The sequence below is a fragment of the Mesocricetus auratus genome, unplaced genomic scaffold (genome assembly GCF_017639785.1).
Source record: "Mesocricetus auratus isolate SY011 unplaced genomic scaffold, BCM_Maur_2.0 Super-Scaffold_100038, whole genome shotgun sequence".
Lineage (NCBI taxonomy): Eukaryota > Metazoa > Chordata > Mammalia > Rodentia > Cricetidae > Mesocricetus > Mesocricetus auratus.
In genome coordinates, this window is record NW_024429216.1 from 2,735,605 (window position 1) to 2,762,421 (window position 26,817).

Consider the following 26,817-nt stretch of genomic DNA (forward strand, 5'->3'; position numbering starts at 1 on the left):
CACCACAACCCAGCTTTTTTTTGGGGGGGGGGGGTTTTACGAGACACACAACCCGGCTTTTAACTGATCTTTTCAGGCCACCCCTGACCTGGGTACATTTCCAGCTTACAGAAGGCCCACAAGAGCCCTCACCTTCACCCCAGGTAACAACAACAGCAGTTTACCAAACACCTGTCAATTCGCAATGCACGTGTGTTGAGTAAACCAACACTTCCTTCCCACGCTTCTTACAGATTTGAGGTCGTGAAGACCAGAGAGGGTAAGCTGGCCGCTGCAGGTCACACAAGATGCGCACGAGGGAAGTGGTTTCAGTCACGCACTTGCCCCGCCCATGTAGACCGCCGATCCTGGAGCTAGCCCAGCTTCGAGCTCTGGGTCTTTCCTCTGATGCTTCTAACCCTCCCCTGTATTCCCAACGCACTTTCCTTCATCTCCCAAGTTCTTCCCTCACTCGATATTCAGGCTCGCCTGGGCAAAGGCGCTTGCCACAGGCATGACTTCCATCCCTAACACCTGCCCTTGGTACACGCACCCACACAAAATAATTCAAATAAATAAATGTCTAAAGGTAGTTTTGTAGTCAGCCTTCATATGTCGGTCAATTCAGCGCCGAAGCACTGAGGCATGGGGCTACACACCCTGGGTCCAGTCTAGAAGCTGAGGAATACAACAAAGATGCCTGTTCTTTAGAGTTTACACCAGTCTACCTACCCATCAGGTTGACTTTTTTTTTTTTTTTTTTTTTTTTTGTGAGACAGGGTTTCTCTGTGGCTTTGGAGGCTGTCCTGGAACTAGCTCTTGTAGACCAGGTTGGCCTCGAACACACAGAGATCCGCCTGCCTCTGCCTCCCGAGCGCTGAGATTAAAGGCGTGCGCCACCACCGCCCTGCAGGTTGACCTTGAGACAGGGTCTTACCACATAGCCCTAGCTGTCCTTGAACTCCCAAGAGATCTGCCTGCTTCTGCTTCCTGACTACAGGGATTAAAAGGGTATACCACCAGTCCCAGCCTTTCAGGGCTTTTTAAAGCTTACATCAATTTTAAAAATTACGTTACTTTTAATAATCTGCATGCGTATATACATGGGTACCTGTGCCGCAGAATGGGGTATTTGTGGCGTTCAAAGGACAGTTTGCCAGAGCGGGTTCTCTTTTTGCCCAGGAATCAAACTCAAGTGGTCAGGCTTAGTGGCTAGCATCCTTATCCACTGGGCCATCTCACTGGCCCTCCACTGATTTGTTTTTTTTGCTTTTTTTTTTTTTTGGTCTGGAGAATTCTTTTTGCTGGAGAATTCACTTTGTAGACTGGCTGGCCCTATACTCACAGATATCTGCCTGCCTTTGCCTCCAGGATGCTGGGATTGCACCACCACACCTTTTGGAAGGATTTATTTTATTTTATTTTTTAAATTTTAACTGATGTGTTCATGTGTCTATGGGGGGGGGTGCGTGCAAGTTGGTGTAGGTGTTGGAAAAGGACAGAGAGGCTGGGCATTTGAGAGGGACCACCATGTGTGCTCCTAACCACTATGACATCTCTTCAAGCTCCCTTCTATTCAGTTTTTGGAACAGGGTCTCCTAAGTGCTGGGATTCCATGCATTTTTCACCATACTCGGTTTAGCACTTATTTTTTAAAACAGGTTGAGAGAGGACAGAAAACAACACTATAAAATATTATATTACATACTGACTTGTATTTAATTTACATGTGTTTGATTTTTATCAACTAAAATGTAACATATTATGATTTGTAGCTGTTAATGCAAAACTACATGTGATACGACACGCCAAATTATTCAAATACTTCTACTGCTCATAAATACAAATATGGCTGTAGGTAAAATCAACATAAACATACAGTAGATGGCATTTCAAAAACTGCTAAGAGTTAAAAAGGATAAGGTCCGGGTGGTGATGATGGTGCATGCCTGTAATCCCAGCACTTGGGAAGCAGAGCAGGTGGATATCTGAGTTCAAGGCCAGTCTGGGCTACAGAGAGAGTTCCAGCACAACCAGAGCTACACAGAGAAACCCTGTCTCCAAAAAACAAGCAAAAACCAACCAACCAAACAAAAAGAGCTAAGAAGGAAATGCCTCTAGGGAAAAGAATTAGAAACTAACAGTTTTAAATAGGTCGATAGTTGGGGCAGAGGCTGAGGCAGGAGGACAGCTGTGAACTTGAGGCCAGCCTGAACTGCCCAGTGGACTGCAGCCTAGACTAAGGGCATAAATAAATGAAGCGGTACCTTCAGTCTTGGTTGAGGAAGGAGGGAGGAAGAAGGGGAGAATGGGATGAACAAGGCTCTGGGGTAGGACTTGATCTGTTTCCAGGAAGGAGGCCAGAGGGGCTTGAAAGGAATGAGCAAGCAGAAAGGAATGAGTGACCGATGAGGACAGAGAAAAAGCCAGGGGCCAGCTAGTACAGTGAATAAAGACAATACCTAGGCCAGGCTCGTACCAGTAATCCCCAGGGCGGAGCCTCTGATAACTGGCATGATGACCTCACAGGGAATGGCCTGTTTCCTTATTTTGGGTTTTGTGGGCTTCTGGAAGTAAGGACACGAGGTCGAAACTCAGCCTGTTCAGTGAGACTATCAGACAAAGAGAATACAGCTGTTCCTCCAGGACTCCTCCATTTGACCACAGTCCTGGCCTCGCTTGCTTCCCGGCAAACTATGGGGCTCACGTGACTTGCCCACGGCACTTGGTAAGTGAAAGGCAAGTCCCAAACCAGCTCAGCCAGGAGCTTCCCTTTCCTCCCCTAGCACCAGGGAGGCTAAGCCAAAACCACACCACAGTTCCATCCCTGCTCATGCCGGATCGGGGGTACCAAGAAGTAAACACAGCAGGGCCTGAAGACACCAAGCGGGGTCTGCAACACCCATACAAGCCCATCAGCCGTTAAAAGCTCCCAGGGTCGCCGAGCACGGTGGCCCACAGCTGTCGGCCCTGCACTGGGGTAAGTGCAGGCAGGAAGGTCAAAAGTTCAAGCCTTCTCAGTTGCAGAGAGTTCCAGGTCCACCTGGTTACACAGTGGACTCTTGGTCTCTCTATCCCCCAGCCCCAAACCCAATAAAAACAAAACAAAAAACCACAAACAAGAAATCAAAGCCTCGTGGCTGTGGCTCAGTTGGTACAGCGCTTGCTGAGTCCAGGGTTCCGTCTCCAGCATCATACAAACTGGGTGTGGTGGCAGATGGCTGTAAGGCCACCACTTGGAAAAGCAGGTACAAACAGTCAGGAGTATCAGAAATTCAAGGCCATCCTCAGCTCCATAGCAAGTCAGAAGCCAGCCTGGACTGCATGAGTCCCTGTCTCAAAAACCAACGGGCTAGTGTGAGGGCTCAGAGAGTAGAGACACTTAACAGTCAAGCCTGAAACCTGGAGACGGATCCCTGTGACCCACCTGGTGGAAAGAGAGCTTTGACTCCCGCAAGTCGTCCTCTGACTTTCCCATGGCTTAGAACATGCACACACGTACACAGGCATGCGTACACGCTTGCACCAAATAAAACGTGGAAATAATTTCAAATACAACAACGAGAACCAATCAAAGCCTTCCTGGTGACATGTCTCTCTCACAAGGTAGTTTTCCAGATTCTCCTACAGCATCCCCATGGTGGGCTCTGGGGTCACCCAGCAATCTGACTCCAGTATTTTCAGCCAGATGCACAGACATTCACACAGAGCTCAGGAAAAGAGGAGACACATATCCTGCCTCCAGGGTAGGTCCCCGGGGCCCAGTGAGTCACTTCAGTGGCTCGCCACCAGCATCCTTGGGCTGCTTGAGTTGGGGTGTGGGCTGTGGTCCCCGCTGTTAGCAGAGGTCTTTGTTCATTGCCCAGTGTGCAAGCTAGTGGGTTCTGAGCTGGACAGACTCTGAAACGGGTCTGTTTCTTTTTCTCTCTCCCTTTGAAGCCAAGGCTGCCTTGGAACTCCTGGTGATCCTCCTGTCCCTGTCTCCTCACTGCTGGGAATGTTGGCACAGCCTACAGCATCTGGCTACACTTCCAGAATCCTCTCTCGCTTCTCCTTTTGCTACACCCACCCAGCCCTTCCTCTTTTCCAACATCACAGCTGAGGCTCAAGAACCAGCCAGCCAGTCCCAGGCTGCTGTTGGCCAGTGTCCCCAAAGTCTAGCACAGGCCTGGCACTAAGCGGTCACTCGATGGCTCTGGCTATGTGTTCGAGGGACAAGAATGGCGAAGCCCTCTTGGAACGCACCTCGGCAGGCCTCCGCCTCAGCCTCCCAGAAAACATTCTTGCATAAGAGGTCTGAGGTCTAAGGTGCAGAGATGGAAAGGAAATGTCAGGTCAGGTCACTCCCAGGCTCTAACTATCACCCACCCCCAGGCTCCAAGCTCACACAGAATCAAAGCCAAGTCCTAGCCAAAAACACAGAATGGAAATTTCAGAGCAACAAAGATGCCTGCTCCATCAGCTCAACAGCTCAACACAGAATAGCATGCAACCCAAGACACCTAAAGGGCTAGAGGCAGAGCCTGTCATTAAGTTCTTGCCTTAATCCAGGGAATGGAGATGTGAGTCAGCAATAGAGCCCCTTGCCTAGCATCCCCAAGTGAGGGAATAGGGGCGTGGCTCAGTGAGAGAACACCTGCCTAGAATCCCCCAGTGAGGGGCTGGAGTGTGGCTCAGTAGCAGAGCCCCTGCCTAGAATCCCCCAGTGAGGGGCTGGGGGTGTGGCTCAGGGGTAGAGCCCCTGCCTAGCAAACCCTAGTGAGGGAATAGGGGCGTGGCTCAGTGAGAGAACACCTGCCTAGAATCCTGCAGTGAGGGGCTGGAGTGTGGCTCAGTGGTAGAGCCCCTGCCTAGAATCCTGCAGTGAGGGGCTGGAGTGTGGCTCAGTGGTAGAGCCCCTGCCTAGAATCCCCCAGTGAGGGGCTGGGGATATCATTCAGCTACCTAACGTGCTAGAAGCCCTAAGTCTAACCCTTAACAGAAACAAAACAAAATACTCAACCTACAGGAGACAGAAAAGTGTGGGAATTGGGGAGGAGGCAATGAACACAGGAGATATGTAAAAGAAATAGCAAGACAGAGATTTATATATAACCACATAAAAAAAATCACAGTAAACATAGCCTGGTGTGGTATTCATGTCTGTAGCCCCAGGTGCTGGGGAGGTAGACATGAGAATTACTTGAGCCAGGATTTCAGGGCAAGCCTGGGCTACAAACAACACCTTGTCTCAAAAAAAATAAAAATAAGCCAGGTGGTGGTGGGGCACACCTTTGATCCCAGCCTTCAGTAGGCAGAGGTGTGTGTGGGTGATGATCTCTTAGTTCAAGGCCAGCATGATCTACAGGAGTTCCAGGCCAGCCAGGGATACACAGAGAAACCCGTCTAAAAACAAAACACCACACACACACACTTAAAAACAAATCTTTTGCTATACTTGGGAACTGTGAGATGACTAAGCAAAGGTGCTTGCAGCCAAGCGTTACAATCTGAGTTGGAGCCCTAGAACACACACACACACACACACACACACACACACACACACACACACACACGGTGGAAGGAGAGAAAATTGACTCCTTTAAGTTCCTCCACACTGCTATAGTATGAGCAACCCCCTCAAAAAACAAAACAAAAAAAAGCCCAAAACAACAAAAAAATATAAATGAATAAAAGAAAATCTGTTTTTTCATTGGTATTTTTGGGTTTCGCGTTGACAGAGAGCGAACTTGTGCTGACTGACAGTGACTGTCAGCTTGACAGGATCTAGCTAGAATGACAAGCCTCAGGGTAAGACCGTGAGAGGTCCCAGACTGGGTTAACTGAGGTGGGAGAGCCACCCTTCATGTGGGGGGGCGCTGTCGCCGTTCAACCGGCTGGGAGTCCCGAACTGAGTAAGAGGGAGAAACGAGGCGTCCCGACAGTGTACGCAACGTGACTGGCCACTCCCACCACCACGCTTCCTCCCCCCTGGTGGGCTTCACCCTTGAACTGTAAGCTAATAAACCTTTAATAATAAAGCTTCCCATAAAGAAGGAAGGGAGGAAGACAAGGGATGGGTGTAGGGAGAGACCAGGTACCAGCAGATGACCACGCCCCCTTTGGGCGTGGTCACGGGTACTTGGGAAGATTCAGGAGATAAAAGAAGAAACAGGTAGGTGCTCTTTCTTGGATACTGACTGTGCTTCGGAGAGCAGAGAGCTTTCCAGCTTCCCCTGTAAGTGATTTCTATGTTTAATAAAGTATCCTAGACCCTTTTTCCCGGTGCACTGTTTCTTTATCAGATGGGGAGAGAAAGAAGTTTGTCTGTCTGAGACCTGCCCACAGGGGATCAGAGCTATGATACCAGGATTATCTTCCTTTAAAAAAAAAGATTTATAGCCGGGCGTTGGTGGCACACGCCTTTAATCCCAGCACTTGGGAGACAGAGGCTCGAGGCCAGCCTGGTCTATAAGAGCTAGTTCCAGGACAGCCTCCAAAGCCATAGAGAAACCCTGTCTCGAAAAACCAAAAAAAAAAAAAAAAAAAAAAAAGATTTATTTTATTTCATGTGCATTGGTGTTTTGCCTGCATTTATGTCTGTGTGAGGGTGTCAGGTCACAGACCGTTGTAAGCTGCCATGTGGGTGCTGGGAATTGAACCCCCGTCCCCTCTGGAAGAGAAGTCAGTACTCATAACTGCTGAGCTATCTCTGTATGTTCAAGGAATTTCGCACTACCTTCCAACCTCATCTATTGCACGGGAGGTACAATCTGAACTCACAAAACCTCAATGACGGTAACAGCAAGAGCCGGGCGTTGGTGGTCCACGCCTTTAATCCCAGCACTCGGGAGGCAGAGGCAGGCGGATCTCTGTGAGTTCAAGTCCAGCCTGGTCTACAGAGAGAGTTCCAGGACAGGCTTCAAAGCTACAGAGAAACCCTGTCTCAAAAGAAAAAAGAAGAAAAAAAAAAAAAGACAGTAACAGCAAGAACAGCTGGGAGAAAGAGTAACTGGCAGGGACCTTATATCTTTGGGACTGAATTCCACAGCCACCCCCACCCCCCAGGGCGGTGTGAGTCAGCAGTCATTCAAAAACTCTGAATTCTTCATCCCTACCCCAACTCACTGGGCAGATGCCCCTGAATCACCTTGACTCTCCTGAATGTCAACAGCCACTACACATGGGAGGCCAGGGGCTGAATTTTGAAACATCTATGACACCGGTTACTGAGAGAAGCATAGACTTTTGGTGACCTAAGATGTCATCTTTCTGACCACCAAGAAGAAGGCAGTAGGTCTCTCAGGCTGGTGGAGAGACTGAGGCTGGGGGGGGGGGTCTTGCTCTGTATCGGTTTGTCTCCAGCCTCAGTAGAAGGAGGTGTTCTCACGTGTATCTAGAGACTCCAGGAAGCTGCTGACCAGGGTTACGTTAACAAAGGCATTAAGGGAAAGGAAGCCCTGAGGTGTATCAGTCATGGCTCAGGGGCAAGTAGGGGATGAGGGAGGGGGGTAAGCTATTTTCCAAAGTGGCTTTGCGCTTTCTGGCCTTGGATCCTAGAACCAAGAGGCCTCAAGGCTTGTGAATAAGAACCTGGCGAAGTGTGTGTGTGTGTGTGTGTGTGTGTGTGTGTGTGTGTGTGTGTGTGCGCGCGCGTGCGCGCGTGTGAGATAATGATGTCATCCAGCAAGGCAGTGAGTATCTCCATGTCTCAGCTTCTTCTTCCGTGCAATGAGACTCCCGAGCCAAACCCCTGAACTCAGTAGTGGGTAATAGCACAATAAAAAAGATCTATCCCAGAGCACAGACAGACCATGGTGAGCCAACTCAGATTATCATAATCTAGAAACTAGAGTCTAGATGAAGCCCTGAGACAGGGCCGGCGCTCAGTTGGTAGGATGCTTATCTAGCATGGGAAAAGACCTGGGTTCAAATCCCAGCACGGCATAAACTGGGCATGGTGGTTGGTATATCTGGGAGTGGGAGGTTCAAAGTCATCTTTTAGCTGTAGTGTGAGCTCAAGAGTTAGGCTGCATAAGCGGCTGTCTCAAAAATAAGCCCTCAAATCCATTGGGAGGAGCCCCTAATCCTTTCTCCAAACTGGACCGTGGATGGTAGTACACGCCTTTAATCTTAGCGCTCAGAAGGCAGGGGCAACACTGTGAGGCTGAGGTCAGCCTAGTGAGAGCCAGAGCAGCCAGGGCTACACAGTGAGAGCCTGTCTCAGAAGAAAAAAAAAAAAAAAAACTGTAGGGTATCCAGCTATTGGTGTGTTTTTCTAGGGAAAGGTCTGTGGCCTCTAGGGGACCCCTAAAGGGAATCTGAAGAATCGGCTTGTGTTTATAGAAGGCACAAAGAAACCAAGGTCCCTGGCCCCGGCCAGGCAGGAAGACTTCCTAAGTGGTTTTCACCACTAGGGGTAGCCTCGGTACCCTCATTCTTAGTCCCCAGAGGCCTCAGCAGCCAAATAAACTTCAGCCCTCCCAACCTGTGAGAAACCTGCTCTCCTAAGCTCAGCCACACACTCCAGACCTCTTCCAGAACATTCCAACGCCCTTTCCTCTCATACACTCTAGAAACCCGTTCAGATTCTCAGAAATCGATCAGGGTGTCCTCCCACACCCCACTACTGGCATGAAAGTTGGGTGTAGCCTCCTCTACCTAGTAAATATGGACTTCGGATTGGTTACTGGTTAAGTCCCGGAGGACCTGGAGAAGACTCCTGTGCCAACAGGGACAAGGACGCCTGCCTGGGAGCCAGCGGCGGAGTATGGAGGAACGGCACGGCCCGAGACAGACAGGTGAGAGGAAGATCGGGAAGTCTGGGTGTGGGGAAAACAGATGGGGGGGGGAGGGATAAAGTCAGGGCAAGGAGCCAGGTCAGGTCACAGGGACTTTAGAAGGAAGGACACTGCTTTCCACCTCAGAGAACCTGAAGTCACAAGGGGTGGCAAAAATGTCTTGTTTTGCTTTTTTTCCTTCAGTTTCGTAGCTGCCTTCACTCACCCTCTCTCCACAAGGGCATCCATCATCCATTTCTTCTTTTCCCTTTACATCTGTTTGTGTATGTGAGGGCATGTACAAGGTGCTGTGTCTGTGGAGGTCAGAGGACAGCCAGTGGAGCGTGGAGTAGGTTCTCCCCTTCCCCATGTAGATCCCATGAGGCGAACTTAGGTAGTCAGGGTTGGCAGCAAGCATCTTTTTTTTTTTTTTCCCCCGAGACAGGGTTTCTCTGTATTGTTCTGGAGGCTCTCCTGGAACTCGCTCTGTAGACCAGGCTGGCCTCAAACTCAGACATCTATCGGCCTCTGCCTCCTGAGTGCTGGGATTGAAGGCGTGAGCATCTTTTACAGAACCATGCCATTGCCCACTCCCTGCCTTTTTGCGAGACAGGGATTCACAGAGCCCAGCTGGAGCTTGTTATTATTACTGAAGACGGCCTTGAACTCCCTCCTCCAGCCTCACTGACCCTCCCCACGGGTCCAACCTTCCATCCTCCAGCTTCCAGGACACCTGCTCTAACCCAGAGTTTCTGGAAACTCCTGGCTTTCTTCAGGAGAGACACTGACCTTCACAGCTGGGCAGAAACTCTCCTCCCTACGAGCGCACAGCGCAGGGTGATGGTTCTCAGTCCTGGGAGCTCCTTCTTTGGGAGCTTGCAACCTTACCCCTGCTTCCTTCTGCCAACCTAGGGGTGTCTGAGCTTTCTTGCGGGAGGGTTGCCCATCATACCACATCTCCACCTACCACCTACTCAGACCCTCGGCCCTGGCCCACGCTAGACATTCTCCCTGACACCCTTCCCATCCACAAAGCCACAACACTCACGTCCAGTTTTATCATCTTAGGCTCGTCCATCCTTGGAATGCTGCAGGTGTTGAGCAAAACACCTCGGGCTCAGAGCAACTTCTTCTTTTTTTTTTTTTTTTTTTTTTTTTGGTTTTTACGAGATAGGGTTTCTCTGTATTGTTTTGGAGGCTACCGGTCCAGCCCGGCCTCGAACTCACAGAGATCCGCCTGCCTCTGCCTCCCGAGTGCTGGGATTAAAGGTGTGCGCCACCACCGCCCGGCTCAGAGCAACTTCTTACTGTTAGTCACTGTGTCCAATGCCTGCAGAGAACACTCGACTTCAAGAAGCCTACCAGGATACATACCCCAGATGGAAACTTCTGCCCAACTGCGTCTGGGAACGTAGATCCCAGATCTCCCTCCTGTGTCTGGGAGGCAGCACACACCATAGGCCAGAAAGACAGACACCTCAGAATGGATCAGAATTAAGTAGCAGCAAATCAGCCTGGTGGTGGTGTACGCCTTTAATCCCGGCACCCGGGAGGCAGAGGCAGGTGAGTTCAAAGCCAGCCTGGTCTACAGAGCAAGTTCCAGGACAGCTAGGGCTGTTGCACAGAGAAACCCTGTCTTTAAAAAAAAAAAAAAAAAAAAAAAAGTAGCAGCAAGTCTCAATTCAGGCAGTAGTTTGACAAGGGACCTTGGAGAGATCAGCTCTCTGCCATTGAAACAGACGGATAGCCAGAAGTAACTTGGGAAGTCTAGCCTGTAGATTTTTTTTCACCCACAACCATACCACCAAATCACCACCCCAGTGCTGGGGATGAACTCAGGATCTCTTGCATCTAAAACTGTGCTCTAGTGGAAGGCAAGATGGCTAGGCGAGTGAAAGGGGCTTGCAGCTAAGCACGAGGACCGGAGTTCGAACCCCAGGACCACACAGCAAAAAAAGAAACAACCGCAAATTGTCCTCTGACCTCCACTAACGTGCTGTGGCATGCACTCCCTCCTCATATACACAAGCCAATAAATAAATGTAATAAAATATATATATTTTTTAAAGGGAGAACAAAATGCTCTACCACCCAGCCAAGCCACATCGGTGGCTCACAGGATATGGGACAGTGAAAAGCAACAAATGACAAACAGCACACATGTGATATCTGAAAGGCAACACCGGGGGAGGAAGACACGGGAGGGACACAGCCTTTAGACCCAGCAAAACCTCCACGCAAAGCCACCTGCAGGGACAGCAAAGGATGGACCACACACTGGGGTGGTGAGGGAGCACAGGCTATAGAGCAGCTCTGAGTAATAGGGGAGCCAGAGAAGGCAGCCGCATAATGTGGTTTGCATACCTTCCTTATGCTTCTAGATGCATTATAACCAATCATATAATTATATAATATATATATACATACATATATGGAGACAGGAAGAGAGAATATGGATCTGGACTAGTACATGTATCACATGTAAATTTGGTTTTTCTTTTGAGATGGAATCCACTATGTAGCCCAGACTGGCCTGGAACTCCCCCATCTTCCTGCCTTGGCCTCTCCAGGGCTGGGATTACAGGCATGAACCACTTATGTCCACTCTGTGTGCATATCTGCATGCATGGATGGATGTGCATGTGTGTAGGTACTTGTGTGTACAGGCAGAGGTCAAAGGACAACCTAAGGGTGTCATTTCCCCAGGCACTTTCCACCTCTAAAAAAAACATTTTTTTCTTTTCAAGACAGAATTTCTCTGTATTGATTTGGAGGCTGTCCTGGAACTGGCTCTGTAGACCAGGCTGGCCTCGAACTCACAGAGATCCGCCTGCCTCTGCCTCTCGAGTGCTGGGATTACAGGCGTTCGCCACCAACGCCCAGCTAAAAACAATACTTTTTAATATTTTATTTTATGCGTGTACATGACACGTCACATGCGTAAGGTCATAAGACAACCTTGAGACAGGGTCTCACTAAGACTGAGGGTCCACTGACTAGGCTAGCCTGGCTGGCCAGAGCACCCCAGGAATGCATATCTGTCTCTGCCTCCCCAGTGCTGGGACTGTAAGCGTGCACTATGACACTTGACTATGCTCACCAGGGTTTTGGGAACTGAACTCAGGTCCTCATGCCTGCAAACCAAGCAATTTAGGAACTGTGCCACTCCCAGCAGACCCACATGGTAAAATCTGTTTTTCTGTGTGTGTGTGTGTGTAAATAGGAGTTGCAAGCACTTCTGAGCTGTCTGACAGGGATGCTAGGTTTTTGAACTCACAATTAAACAGCAAGTTTTTTTTTTTTTAATAATGGAGGGACTGCTGGGGGATACCCTTCTTTATATATGTTTCTCTTATTGGTTACGAATAAAACACTATTTGGCCAATAGAGGCAGGAAGATAGGCAGGGCTAGGAGACCAGGAGAACCCTGGGAAAGGTAGACAGAGAGGCGCCACAAAGAGGCACCATGTAGAGACCAGGAGGATAGGACATGCCAGGCATTCTCTGGTAAGATAAGGCCATGTGGAAATACATAGATTTAATAGAAATGGGTTAATAATTAAGACAGAGCACGCACTAGTCTTCAGCCAACAATTTTATAATTAATATAAGTCTTTGTGTGTTTTTTGGGGGGCTGAAGCGGCAGTGGGACCTGGCAGGACAAAGAAACTCCAGCAACAGAGGAACCTCTGTCCCCATATATTTTAAAGTGGATTTTACTAGGTACAGCTAGCTCCGGGCTTCTTTAAAAAAATCAAAGTAAGGGCTGGCAAGAGAGTTTATCAGGTAAAAGTGCTTGCCACCTAGCCTGACCACCTGAGTTCTATTCCTGTGGCCCCCACGGCAAAAAGAAGTTAGACATTTGACCGCTACACACGTGGTCACGTGCATGCACAAACACACTAACATACAACTTGAAATGTTTTTTTTTTTTAATCTAAGTTGAAGTACTGAGCCATGAAAAGGGTCATGCTCAGGAAGGGAAAGGTCCACATGGACACCAGAGAACTCTGTTCATCCAAGGAAGAAACCAGGAACATTAACAAAACAAAGTAAGGGGCCCTGAGCCAATCCTGGCAGAAGCCTAAGATGCCAGCGCTCAAGAGGCCAAAGTAGGACTTGAAAGTTAATTGCCAGCCAGAGCAACTTGGTGAGAACCTGTCCCAAGTTAAGAGAGAGAGAGAGAGAGAGAGAGAGAGAGAGAGAGAGAGAGAGAGAGAGAGAGAGAGAGAGAGAGAAGGCTAGACACTTAGCTCAGTGATAGACAATTGCCAAGAACCCCCCAGTGAGGGACTGGGGGTGTGGCTCAGTGGTAGAGCCCCTGCCTAGAATTCCCAGTGAGGGGCTGGGGGTGTGGCTCAGTGGTAGAGCCCCTGCCTAGAATTCCCAGTGAGGGGCAGGAGTATGGCTCAGTGGTAGAGCCCCTGCCTGGAATCTTCTACACACCAAGGAATGTGCATGCCCGTACTCATACACATACACACACAAAATAAACATAAGCAGAAAATGTAAAGGTGAAAAAAGGTGGAGTTATTGAGAAGCCATCTGCTGTTGACCTCTGACCTCCACAGAGAGGCATACACACGTGCAAGTGGACTGCTGCAAACCACACACCCCTGACCTGTGCACAGTGGGTCTACAAAGAATGATACTGAGTGAAAGATGCTCACCCTGGCGACTGAGTAAACGGCCTAGCAAGTGAAGTAGTGCTTGCTGAGCAAGTGTGAGGATCTAAGATCAAAGCCCCAGCTGCCGGGTAAAGGCTGGGCACAGCAGCCCACGTCTGATCCTGCGGTGAGATGGGAGGCTAAGAGCTTGACAAAACAAGAAACCCTGCCTCAAACCACGTGGAAGGCAAGGATGGGCACCCCAGGTCGTCCTGAATCCCATAAAACATACATGTCTCGGCAAGCTCGAGCCCGTACACACACTAACTCATGTCACACGCACAAACAGAAGTCATTCGACCTGAAGGACAGTCAGGCGTGGTGACGCCTGCTTGTGATCCCAGCACTTAGGAGGAAGCAGGAGGAGCAGGACCTCAGTGGCGTCCTTAGCTCCACAGCAAACTAGACGCTATCCTGCGCTACATACACGAGACCCTGTCTCCTCTTCACACACACTAAAGAATAGCACTCGACAGGTGGCATTCCACAAGTGTGAACCGCTGGTGGCTCCTCCGCCCGCCCCCACCGTGGGCCAGGAGCCGGGATGACAGACATCAGGGACAGATGCTGGGAGGGTGCCAGCTGGGTGGGGCCAGGAATGTGCTGTGTCTTGATGAGCTGTGACTTACCCTGGGGCATGCGCCGGCCAAGACTTGTCAAAAGACAAGGGTGGACTCTGTATATTTTATTGTATGTAAATTACACCCCGGCGAGAAACGATGACGAGAAAGAAGATTCATAGCACTCCTTCATTTCCTGAGGGGAAGAAAGTCCAAGATACCTGTGGAGGATGTTCAGACACTACTGATATGGCCTTTTATACATATGTATGTGTGTATGCTTAATATACAAAATATAATTTTATGCATGAATTATTTGTTCGTATAAAAATAAGTAACATATACCATTTTCAAAGTATGTCTAAAACTATACTACATATGTATGTCTACAATAAAGTTTAATTTATAAGTTAGGCACAGCAAGAGATTAATATCGACAGAAATAAAAATAGGACACTTAGGGCTGGAGAGACGGTTTGGTGGGTCAAGGTGACTGCAACCCAAGTCCGGAGATCTGAATTCAAGCTCCAAAACACCATAAAATGAAGGAAAGAAGAGACCACACAGTTGTCTTTTGACCATTACATGTCTGCCATGGCATATGTACGTACACACACACACACACACACACACACCAATAAAACTGTAAAGTAGAGCAATGTCAACAGTCTACCAGAGATCACGTGAATGTTATTTCTCTGAAGATGGGGAGGGGCTCGCATGGTCCAGACTGAACCCAAACTTTCTACCTGGTTTAGAGTAATCTTGAACTTGATCCTCCTGCCTCCATCTCCCAAGTGCTGGGATGACAAGCGCGCATCGCCATTCTCAGTTGGAGATGTTAGGGGCTAGACCTCGAGTTCTGTGCACACTAGGCAAGCGCTCAGCCAACTGAGCCACATCCTATCCCGGCGTGTGCATGGATGTGCGTGTCTGTGCGCATGTGTGAGCAGGGGAAGCGCCTTGCTTGGGATCTCCGCCTTATCCTTTTGAGGCAGGGTCCCCTCACTGAACCTGGAGCTAGGCTGGCAGCCGGGAAGCCTCCTACCTCTCTGCTCTGTGCTAAGGTAACTGGCACATGAGGGCCATGCCCAGCCAGCCTTTGATGGGATTCCAACACAGATTCACACGCCTGTGCAGAACCACTGTCACAGGAAACCCTGGAGGTGCTTTCTACCCGGTTGTGCTTGTTCGTATTTCTTTGTTTTATTTTTTATTTTTTTGAGGCAGTGTCTTCTTTACCCCAAGATGGCTTTAAACTTGCTATGTGGCTGAGGATGGCCTTGAACTTAGTGTTTTAGATTTATTTATGTGCAGTGTTTTGCCTGCCTTTATGCCTGGAGGCAGAAGAGTACACCAGATCACACTATAGATGGTTGTGAGAGCCACCATGTGGGTGGTGGGACTTGAACTCAGGACCTCTGGAAGAGCAGTCAGAGTGCTCTTAACCTCTGAGCCACCTCTCCAGACCCGGCCTTGAACTCTTCTTGATCTTCCTGCCTCTACCTACCAAGTGCAGAAATTCACTCCTGTGTCTTTACACTGGGATTTTGTTTAGAGCATCTGTTTGTTCTGAGGAAGTCTTGCTCGGTAGCCCAGGCTAGCTTGTGCTCCTCCTACTTCAGCCTCCCAAGTGATGGATCACAGATATGTACCATCCCATCATCCTCGGCTCCAACGCATCCTACTACGCTGTATTCGCCTCTCTTGTTCAACGTGAAGTAGAGGGGCCATTATGAGGCACCTCAGGCACTACCGGCCCCCCTCTCTCCCCTACACCAGGCACTCAAGACAGCACATGTACCCCCAGGTCCAGCGTATTGGTGACACCCAAGTTGTGGAAGGCATCTGAACAGACAAGCTGCGGAGGTGCCCACACGTGGTTCAGGGTACTAGGAGAATCTCATCTTCAGGTACCCTGGAGTGCTGGGGTAGCAAGGCTCCCCGTGGGGCTCGGTCAAAGTCCCTAGGGTCATTAACAACGGTCCCACAGCCTTAGATAATCTCTCAGCTCACTGGGCCCCAGAGCCTGCTCAGGACAGAGGAGGCTAGGGAAGGGTCACCCAAGAATCCCGAGAGTTTCCTCCAAGCAGAGAGGGAAGGGGCAGAGGCAACTGAGTCAGGCCCGTGCGTGCGTGCGTGCGTGCGTGTGTGTGTGTGTGTGTAACCAACATACTTCACTCCCAGCGCTGATGCGGAGCCTGGCACACGCAGGACCCTTGCCACACAGACAGCGGCTGACAATGGGGTTCTCAAGAGAAGCAAGTCTCACTATCTCACACTTCTGCTTCCCCACCCGGCCCTGCCCCCTAACCACAGAGCCAGAAGAGGCAGAGCCAGGTCTCAATACCAGGCAGATGACCCGGTCACACCAGGGACATATCATTACACAGAGGCTGCTGCAGCCTCGCTTCTTCCTTCCCTCTGCAAGAGACAACTCCTGGGTTTTTTTTGTTTTGTTTTGTTTTTTTGGATTTTTGACACGGGCTTTCTCTGTGTAACAGTCCTAGCTGTCCTGGAACTAGCTCTGTAGACCATGATGGCTTTCAACTCGGAGATCCGCTTGCCTCTGCCTGGGACTAAAAGCGTGTTCCACCACCACCTCGAGGCTCAATTATTTTTCCTTCCTTCTTTCTTTTTTTTTTTTAATGTATTTGTTTTTGGGTGTATACGGTACACACAATATGCTATGACGCCAAGGCTTCACACATGCTGCTGGGTCACAGCCCCAGCCTCTCCATGGGGGATTCTAAGTACTCTATTTATAGTCTACATCCAGGGCCCTCTCTATATTTTAATTTTAATGTCGTTTTATTTATCGGTTTTATGAGCCAAGGTTTCCCTGTGTAACAGCTCTGGCTGTTGTCCTACTCGCTTTGTAGACCAGGCTGGCTTCGAACTCAGAGATCCTCCTGCCTCTGTCTCCAAAGTGCTGGGATTAAAGGTGTAAGTCCCTGGTGACTCTTGTATTTCCCACAGTCTCAGGAAATTTCTCAGGCTGACCTTGAACTTCTTCTGTATCCCTGACAGAACTTAAACTCAGGATTCTCTTGCCTCAAACTCCCAAATAGCTGATTTCTGGTCCAGGCCACCAGGCCCAGCTAATGGGAACAATTTCTTCCCACAACATCAGAACCTTTACTCCATACTCTATGCAGCCAAGACACGAGCCCCCAAACCTAGGCAATCAGACAGAGAGAGCCAGCCCCATGGCGTGAGACCTGATATGACCAAGACAGAGAAATCACCTGCATCCCCAAAGGGAGAACTCAGAGACTAGAATAAGCAAGGCAAAACCCATAAGCCTTGTGGAACTGTTTCTCCCACCTGAGAAATGGGCTCAATGCCACCCCCTCAAAACAGAGGACATCCCCTGGAGGAGGTGAAACAAGGGTCTGGACCCCAGAAACAGTACAACAAATAACACATGTTAGGATTTGATACCATGGGTATGTCAATAGAAACACCCCAGCTGGCAAAATGACTTACACAGTGTGGAGGATGGGGTAACAGACCAAACGCGGATCAGAAGAGGACTTTCCCAGGAACCTCGGCACCATAGGCTGCTCTGAACTCTGGGTGGGTGCTGTCAAATTTCCCTAACAGAAAGTGAAAATTTGGACTGGAGAGATGACTCTGGGGTTAAAAGTGTACTGCATGAGCCAGGTGGTGGCGGCACACGTTTTTGTTTTTTAATCTCAGCAATTGGGGGGCAGGGGCAGGCAGATTTCTGAGTTCTGAGTTCGAAGCCAGCCTGACTATACAGTGAGTTCCAGGACACCCAGGGCTACACAGAGAAACCCTGTCTTGAAAACCAAAAGAGCCGGGCATTGGCGTCGCACGCCTTTAATCCCAGCACTCGGGAGGCAGAGGCAGGCGGATCTCTGTGAGTTCAAGGCCAGCCTAGTCTACAGAGCAAGTGCCAAGACAGCTTCCAAAACTACACAGAGAAACCCTGTCTGGAAAAACAAAACAAACAAACAAACAAAAAAACCAAACCAGAAACCAAAAGAAACAAAAAGTGTACTATACATCCAGAAGACTCAAGTTCACCACGTCCTGTTCTCAGCACCCAAGTCAGCTGGCTCAGACCTGGCCGTAACTCCAGCTCCAGGGGATCCGCTACCTCTTACCTTCCTGGGCACTGCGTTCGCATGCACGGCTCCCATTACCTCCCACACATATGTAATTTAAAAAATTAAAAAAAAATCAAAATGTGAAAATAATTATAACAAAGTGAACCCGGGAGTCTCCTTCAGAGGCCAGCCAGGCTTATGCTGGAGGCCTTCTGCCAATTCAGCAACTTAAACTTCACAGCCACCTAAGGAAGGGGGTGTTCTGATACCCAAAGGCAACTGAGGCTGCACGGCGTACGACCATCACGCACGGTGCCCTCCACTTAAAGTGCTAAGGTGGCCTGGCGAGACGGCTCAGTGGGGTAAGAGCACATGCCGCCAAGGCGGAAGGGAGGAACTGGTTCCTTGCAATATTTCCTCTGAACTCTGTGTAAGTAAATGTAGTCAACATTTCAAAGAAGCAAACACCACTAATAAACCCACTGTTGGCCCCAGCAAACGTTTTTTCTTCCCAGTCAGTGCATGCCTTTAATCATAGCACTCAGGAGGAGTCAGACTTCTGTGAGTTTGAGACCAGTCTGGTCTAGATAGTGAGTTCCAAGCCGACCAGGGCTACGTAGTAAGATCCTGTGCAGAAAAATTAAAAATTAAAAATCTTCAAAAAAAAAAAAAAGCCTGCCAGGCGGTGGTGGCACACGCCTTTAATTCCAGCCACTCCCGACAAAGAGGCAGGCAGATCTCTGAGAGGTCAAGGCTAGCCTGGTCTACAGAGTGAGTTCCAGGACAGCCAGGGTTACACAGAGAAACCCTGTCTCAAAAAGACCAAAAACCAAACCAAAATGGCATCAGCAAAAACACACGCTGCCAAACCCACGATGGTCTGAATTTGATCACCAGGTCCTACATGGTAGAAAGAGAGAACTGACTCCCTCAAGTTGTCCTCCGACCTCCACACACTCTGCACCCCCCCAACCAACACACACACACACTCACAATAAATAAATAGCCTGGCGGTGGTGACACACGCCTTTAATCCCAGCACTCGGGAGGCAGAGGCGGGCTATCTCTGTGAGTTCCAGACCAACCTGCAACCAACTGGGGAGATGACTCAGCGAGTAAAGGTGCTCTCTGTGCAAGCATGAGGACCCAAGTTCAAATCCCCAGAACTGGATAAAAAACCCGGGTGTGAACAACACAAGATTACAGCCCCAGCACTGAAGGCGAGGAATAGAGACAAAAACACAGGGATTGCTGGCTGCCAAGTAGCTCCAAGCTGAGACTCCTTGGCTCAGAAGAATTAAGGTGAAGGGAGGTGGCAGAGGAAGACACGTGCTATCTCCTTCTGGCCGCTGCACCCGCACACGCAGGTGCACAGATACACACACCACATACACACTCAGACACGCACATACAAAGTAAAGCGAAATAAAGCAAAACGCCAGCCCTGGAGCACAGCTCAATGGCACATCGTGAGTGAGAAATAAGTAAAGACCCTGATGCAGTGGTACAGACCTGTCAATCAAACTACCAGGGAACTGACCATGTAAGCCCGACAACTTGAGCTCACTCCAAAGTGGCAAGTATCTGCAATGCCAGCATTCCCGCTGTGAGATGGACCACAGACGCAGGAACCTTTCCCTACGCTTCCGGGCTTACTAGTCTGGGGTACCCAGACCAGGGGCAAACAGTAAGAGAGACTTGGTTTGCAACAAAACAGAAGGTGAAGCTGCACTCTGAACTCCGTACACATACAACCATGGACAGACACATACATGCAAGCCGATGTTTTTTTAAAATGTTCAAGGACGGTGTGGACAACAAAATCTAAAATAAAAGATATGTTCAGTGGTAGAGCCCCTGCCTAGAATCCCCCAGTGAGGAGCTGGGGACATGGCTCAGTGGTAGAGCACCTGCCTAGAATCCCCCAGTGAGGGGCTTGAGGTGTGGCTTACTAGCACGCAAGGAGACCCTGGGTACCAGATCCAGCGCTGACAATTCTAGCATCCTGTTTTGTGCCTGTCCATTAGGAAACCTCAGCCCAGCAGGGTTGAAAAGGCTGCTTAGAAAAAGAATTGGCTGAGATCGACAGGCCCTAGACACAGTGACTCATGAACTTCACCAGAGCTGCATTCCCTCAGAGTTACTGGTTAAGGCTGGTCCTGGGTTTCACAGAGAGGAAAAGACAGGTCCAGAGCCAATGAGCCCCATTTGGCCAAGAAGTTGCCAACTGAAATTCAGACCAATAGCTGGGTTCCAGAGCCAAGGTCCTGCCCTGCACAATTACCCATGTGATGCAGGCCACGAAGAGGGGAATGAAGCAAGGATGTCATGGGAGGCAAATAACGTGATGCCCTTTAAAGCAGCTCAGCAGACAGGTTAGATAAGAACACCTAGGGCGGCGGTGGCGCACGCCTTTAATCCCAGCACTCGGGAGGCAGAGGCAGGAGGATCTCTGTGAGTTCCGGGCCAGCCTGGTCTACAGAGTGAGTTCCAGGAATCCTAGAAATCCTGTCTCAAAAAAAAAAAAAAAAAAAAAGAACATCCAGAATGGAGAATGATTTCTTTAAGTACAGCAGCCCAGATGCGTCTGGGAGCTACCAGACCTTGATCCTGCAGGCTGGCAATACACGGCACTATAGCCACACCATCACAGGGAACCAAGTTTGTCTAGCCGGTAGAATACCACAGAGCCCAAAAGCAGATGGAACAGCCACACTGAAGGTGTTCTAGGAAAACAAGGCGGAAACGGCAAAGGGCAGAACACTGGGAGAACGTGGGACAAGCTGTGCGCAATTAGTTTCTCAGGACTCAAAGGCACACACAACCTTAGAGCTGAGTTATTGCTGCTCCTGGGGAGGAAGCTAGGGGAAAGATGGAAGGCAGGAGAAGAAAACCAATCTGGTGTGATAGGGTCTCAGCCACTGGGGGGTCGAGGTAGGAGGGTGAGGAGTTCAGGGTCATTCTCAGGGCTAGCCTGGGCTAAGTGGAACGCATGTCTTAAAAGGGGGAGGAGTGCTAATGAGATACCTCAGAGGGTAAAGGTGACTGCCACCAAGCCCAATGTAGACAGAGTTCAGTCTCTGGCGACCACACGGTAGAAGGCGCGATCAGAGTCCTGCAAGTTGTCCAACAAGTGCACGCCCATACTCATATAGAAATAAACAAAAGTAAAAACAAAACCAAAACAAACACACAAAATTCAGAAGCAGGGAGGAGCCGGGCGGTGGTGGCCCACGCCTTTAATCCCAGCACTCGGCAGAGACAGGCAGATCTCTGTGAGTTCGAGGCCAGGCTGGACGGACAGCCTCCAAAACAATACAGAGAAACACTGTCTCGTAAAAAAAAAAAAAAAAAAAAAAAAAAGAAGCAGGGAGGAGAGAGTAATAAACCAGCTTAAACTTCCTCCTTGGAGTGTCTCAGGCCACCCAGACTGAACTAATCAAACCCTGCAGCAGGGAGCCCAGCAAATCTCCTGCTGACCTGGGATCCAGCATCAGCACTGAAGGTAGGGCAGAGCCCCTAACAGCAACCTCCCCACCCCAGCAACTTTAACTAAAAACAATAGAAGAAACAAAGGCACTCTCTGCCTCCCCAGCCACCAGCCGGATCCCACAAATACACACAACTCACACACAACATTCCTTGTCCCCAAACTAGAAATGCCTTCAGAAAGCTCCTCCAGCCATCTCATGGGGGGCCTTGCCTGTCCTGGAGACACAAAGGCTTTAGTCAATGGGGACCAGTCAAACAGGGACTGCCACAGGCAAAGAAGGAACTGGGTTTGGATGGGGGAATCCTTGGGGACCACTCAACTTAGCACTCCCGACCTTGCTTGAAGCTATGGTATGGTATATCCTTCCTAGCCAGGGACAGACAGACAGACAGACAGACAGACAGACAGACAGACAGAAAGAAAGAAAGAAAGAAAGAAAGAAAGAAAGAAAGAAAGAAAGAAAGAAAGCAAAGAGAGGGTGAAGGGGGGGTGACCCTGCCGGGAAGAGGGAACCAGGTACAAGGTGGATATCTGGGGCTGCATCCAAGCATCAGGGGAGGAGACCAGGACCCAGGATGAGATGACCTGGGCCTCCCGCTCGCCCCAGCTCCTGCCCTGCAGGGTGGGAGGGGGGAAATGGCGGGCCTGGCTGCTTCCAGCCCAGGCTCCTTCGAAGGAATGCCATGTTTTCCTGTTTCCAATTAACAACCCCAGCAGCAGCGCTCCGCATTCTTGAGACTAGGAGTCAAGGAAGCCCGAGGGAGTTGGGGGGGCACACGATCCTCCTGGAAGGCTAGCTGGTGTCTAGCCTTAGGGCTAGAAAACCCCACACAAACCTCCTTCCTCTTATCTTTCCCGGTGACCCAAAGGCTTTGATACTGACCCCTGGTCCTTCTGTAGACAAGGCAGACCACACCCCACACACACACATCCTGAGAAAGGTTAGCAAAGGTGTTAGGGGGCTTCTGGGAAGGAAGGCAAGGAAGCCCACAGTAGGCAAGACAGAGAACTGTCCCTCTTTGGGTCTAACTGAAGTTTCTCCCATCTTCCCCAAGTGGGCACCACTTTTCAGGACACATTGATTCTCAGAAGTCAGTGTTTCCAAAAACACCTCTCCTCCTAGTGGGCCCTACCCCACATCCTAACACTGTTATCCTTAACAAGGGAAGAGTTCCGCAGGGGGAGCATGGGTCTGTCAACATACCTAGAACCAACTCCTATGCTGCATGAAGAATCCTCTCAACACTGGCCCACATATGAGGCCTGGCAACACAACTTACTCACGGAGCACAAACCCTGGCCTCAGTTTACCTTCCAGTGGGGAAGCTAGGACTCAGCAGCACTCTCCTCCAGTGAGCAAACCCCAGCATTGGAACAAGAGCGGCTGGGCTTATTCTCACGCCTCCATCATACCCCCAGGCCGCCCTATTATCCCAAACTAAGATTAAATGGAAATCACCCTTTCGGCTACCCCTTTCTCTCCCTCCAGGCCAGCTCAAAGAGCTTTCGTTTTTTTTCAGTGCATGGGGAGGGGATGCCTGAGGGGAGCAGGTTATAGACCTGCCTTCCTAAGGTTAGGGCTGGCCTGAGACACAAGCTCTTTCTTGGCCGCATCAAGACACCATTAGGATCCCCAGCCCAGTGAAGCAGACATCAAGCAGCACAGCACTCCCAGTCAAACAATCAGGTCCGAGTCCCTCCTCTCTACAATCAAGCGACAGCAGTCAAGTCCCAATCAGTGGTCGGTGACAGTGGGGCTGGGTCCCAAGTGATGCCAAGCCTTCATCCAGCTAGACCAGGGCTCCCCCTGTACTGACACACACACACAGAGGTGAAATGGTCCGGCAAGCTGAGCCCTCGCCTCCTCTGCCATACCAGCTTTCCAGGTAAAACATCTGGCAGATCCTTCCAAAAACCCAGGTCCACTAAAATCAAAAGGAGAAAGTGCTAAGAGAGTGCCAACCGGTTCTGAACTGGGTTGGGTAACTCTAGGGTGCTGCGAACCGGGGCTCAGAGTGACCTGAACCGTGTGACCTCAACCTAGTCTCTTAACCACTCTAGGCCTCAGTGAGTCGGCCTGAAAATGGGAACACTCAACTGTACTCCCTCATCCCTCAGACTGTAGCCAGAGTAGACTGCATTTAGCAGTAGCCAATCCGGGGTAGAGAGTGGTTATTTCCGGCTTCTGAGAGGTGGGGGAGCTACAGAGGAAGGCAGGGTACTGAGGTAAACAACTGATAAGTCCCACGGGGCAGAGGAAAGGGGTAGTCTCAAAGCGTGGTTTCCCTTGCTTCCTCATCTTGGGGGTTGGGGTCAGAGTTGACCTAGTGCGCAGATGTGGGGAGAGGCTGTGTGCCAAAGATCTCTTGACTTCCAGTCCGGACGGAGCCGTTGGTGTTCTCCACACATCCCCAGATTTTTCTTAGACTACGTGGGGAGGGGAGCAACAAAAGGGGATGAAGGTTTAAGACTTGGGGTGGGGTACCAAATGCAAGCGCACAGGCAGGGACCTCAGAGGACTCTGTCACCAAGACTTCCTCTAGAGAGCTGACCCGGCAGCCTCTGACCCCACCTCCAGGGACGTTCAGCTGCTCCGAACCACAAAGCAAAACAAAGGGGCGCGGAGAGGAAGGAGCCACTATGCCTTCCAATCACCGCGGGCGCCGGAGCCCGCGCCCTCCCGCGGCTCGTCACCGGGTCCTCCGGCTGGCGGAGGCCCAAGGCCTGGCTGGGCAGCTCCTTGGTCCCTTGTCTCCCCGCGGCTGCCGGTGACAGGAGCCGGGGAAGGAGCCGAGGGGCAGCTAAGGCGATGGGAAAACCAGATGGTCCCAAGCCTCCTCCTCCTCCTCCTCCTCCCTCCTCTTCCACCTACCCACCCACCCATCCATCCATCCATCTATCCATCCATCCCATTCCTCTCCCTCCGAGCCCACGGCCTGGTCGCCCTCCTCAGGGACCTGGCCAGGATCACCCCGGGGAAAGGACTGCCTTTGTCTAAAGGTCACCACCCGGAGCGCGGTGCCCGTTTGGGCCTGGTACCTCCCATTCCCAGGCTCACAGAGTTGGAGCTCAGGGGCAGCCCCAAAACCCAGGTGACAGGCATGGAGGCTCCCCCTTTCTCTTCCTTTGATCCCCAGAAACAGGCCTCCTGCGGGACCAGACAGCTGAGGGGGCGGGGGTCCCCTACGCTCCCTGACTGGGGTAGGGGAACCAAGTCAACTCTCATTGTTTAGGGGCGATGGAGAGGGGGAGACCCAGTGGCCTGCATCCCAGTTCGTCGCTCCTTACAAGCCTGCAGAGGACCCCTGGTTCTCCCAGGCACCCCCAAGAGGGACTTGGGGAGGGGGCGCATGGGACGCGCGACAGGAGGGGGAGGAGATGGATCCAGATGTCTCTCTATGGCCCTCGCCTCTCCCCAGAAAAGGCGGGGAGCACGCGGAGGGAAGGGGGTCCCCAAGGCGGGTGGGGGTCCCCGCCCCTCCCCCCCGAGAGACGTTCGCGCTCGCCCCTCTCCTCCGTTGCATTGTATCCCGGAGAGGAAAGCGGGGCTCAAGGTTTGAGATCGGGGCGCAATGGACAGGGAGATTCCCCGCAAGATCGGGGCGGCGGCGGTGGCGGGAGAGACCTGGGATGGGGGTGCGCGGATAGTGGTGGGCGCCGATCACCAAAAAAAAAAAATCCAGTCTCAGCAGCGGCAGCGGGCGCTGCGCCCCGGTTGGGGGGCTGAGTGTGGAGTGTCGGGGGGGAGTGGGTTCGGCCCCAGCTCCGGCTCTCCCCCCCCAACACACACACCCTCGCCGCCGAGCCCCACTCCCCCCCTCGCTTTTGCGCCCTGTCACAGCCCCGACTCGCAGGTAGAGAGAGTTAAGAGATTTAAAGAGAAATTGCTACATTGTGAGAAACTCACCCTGATGTTTGAGCAGCCGTCGGCGCGGGGTCTCCGGGACGGCCCCGCACGGGCTGCACAGGGAGGACCCAGAAGGGGCCGGCCGGCCGGGCCGGTCAGCGCAGTGCCTGATCGCATGGCGGGGCCCGGCTCCGCTGCGCCCGGGCCCGCCGCCGCCCTTGCAACGAAGCGGCCCCGCGCGGCCCGGCCCCGCGCCCCGCTCCGGGGAGCGCCCCTCGGGTATGCAAAAAAATTTTTAATTAAATGCAAAAAAAAAAATCTTGCTGGTTTTTTTGTGTCCCGCCCCCCCTCCTCTTCCTCCTCCTCCTCTTCCTCCCCTCCTCCCTGCTAGGAGGAGGAGCACCAAGAGGCCCCGCCTCTCGTGTCGCAGATAGCCAATAGCGGCGAGGAGAGTTAGAGCGGCAGGTCTGGTAGCCAATAGAAAGGTGCACACTCTGTGGGTGGGAGCACAGAGAGGCAGCACCGCCTCCTCCTCCGAGCACGGCGGGGCTGCCAGAGTGCCTGCCCGGCTCCGGGGCAGTGGGGTCGGGAAGCTGGAGCTGGGATTCAGGTCAGTGGTGGTGGAAGAGGAGCTGGGGGGTTCGTTCGCGCGGGTCCGCATCGCCGCACCAGGTCCGCCTGTGGAAGAAGTGTCGTGCTCCCTAGCCCAAGATGGTGGCTTCTGCGGGATGGTGCGCCCCAGGGCACCCTAGAAGACCTTCAGAGACAGAGTGGTCGAGGCTTCAGGATGTGGGACAGTGATGCTGCTCAGAGAGTGCCGGGGATGAGAACATTGGGGGTGACCAGGACTCCAGGCATGGCGTATGAAGTCTTTCCGAGGCTGGGGATCTTGAGCTGCTGCTATGGCGCAGAGCCCATGGTCAGCCCTGCTAGAGAGCCTGCTCGGTGCCTGGCGGGCCGCGCAGATCCGAAGCTTCTTTGCGCGACGCTTGGAGTCACAGGTCTGTTCGCAGAGCCATTTGGTGAGCGGGCATTTTAGCCCTGCGCAGCGCGTCCCTAGACCGCTCCAGCCTGCCCTCCCGGACCGCACTGACCTGATGATTACTTAACATTCAGGTCTCACAAACCCTTCTGTTACCCCCGGGCCCTTGAAAACCTGGTGCACACAGTAGGTATCAAATAAATTCGTGTTGCATTAACGACTGATTGATTTGTTTTGTAAGCCTTATCGTTGATCACATGTTGGCACTACCCATAATATTTACTTAATCATACATTTTTTAATTGTTTTTTTTCTCCCGAGTCGATGCCTTGCTATGAAGCACAGGCTGGACGCTCCACCTGCCTTCACCTCACAGGTGTTGGGATGACACTTGTGTGTCGCTATGTTTGACTTTTTTTTTTTTTTTTTTTTTGTAAATTGTTATTTTGAGGGC

General features: G+C 51.2%; 1 protein-coding gene across 4 annotated transcripts in view; it reads right to left on the minus strand.

Annotated features, from left to right (window-relative positions):
• The window catches only part of Bicra (BRD4 interacting chromatin remodeling complex associated protein), a 72,192-nt gene extending 46,575 nt beyond the window's left edge, over window positions 1-25,617 (minus strand). For 2 of the 4 annotated variants that reach the window (XM_040734341.1, XM_005086449.4), the window contains exon 1: window positions 25,442-25,617. The gene's annotated coding sequence lies outside the window, so the exon portion shown is untranslated. The remainder of the gene's footprint in view (window positions 1-25,441) is intronic. The other 2 variants (XM_021223268.2, XM_021223267.2) reach the window with 1 other exon arrangement.
• Window positions 25,618-26,817: the final 1,200 nt, after the last annotated feature.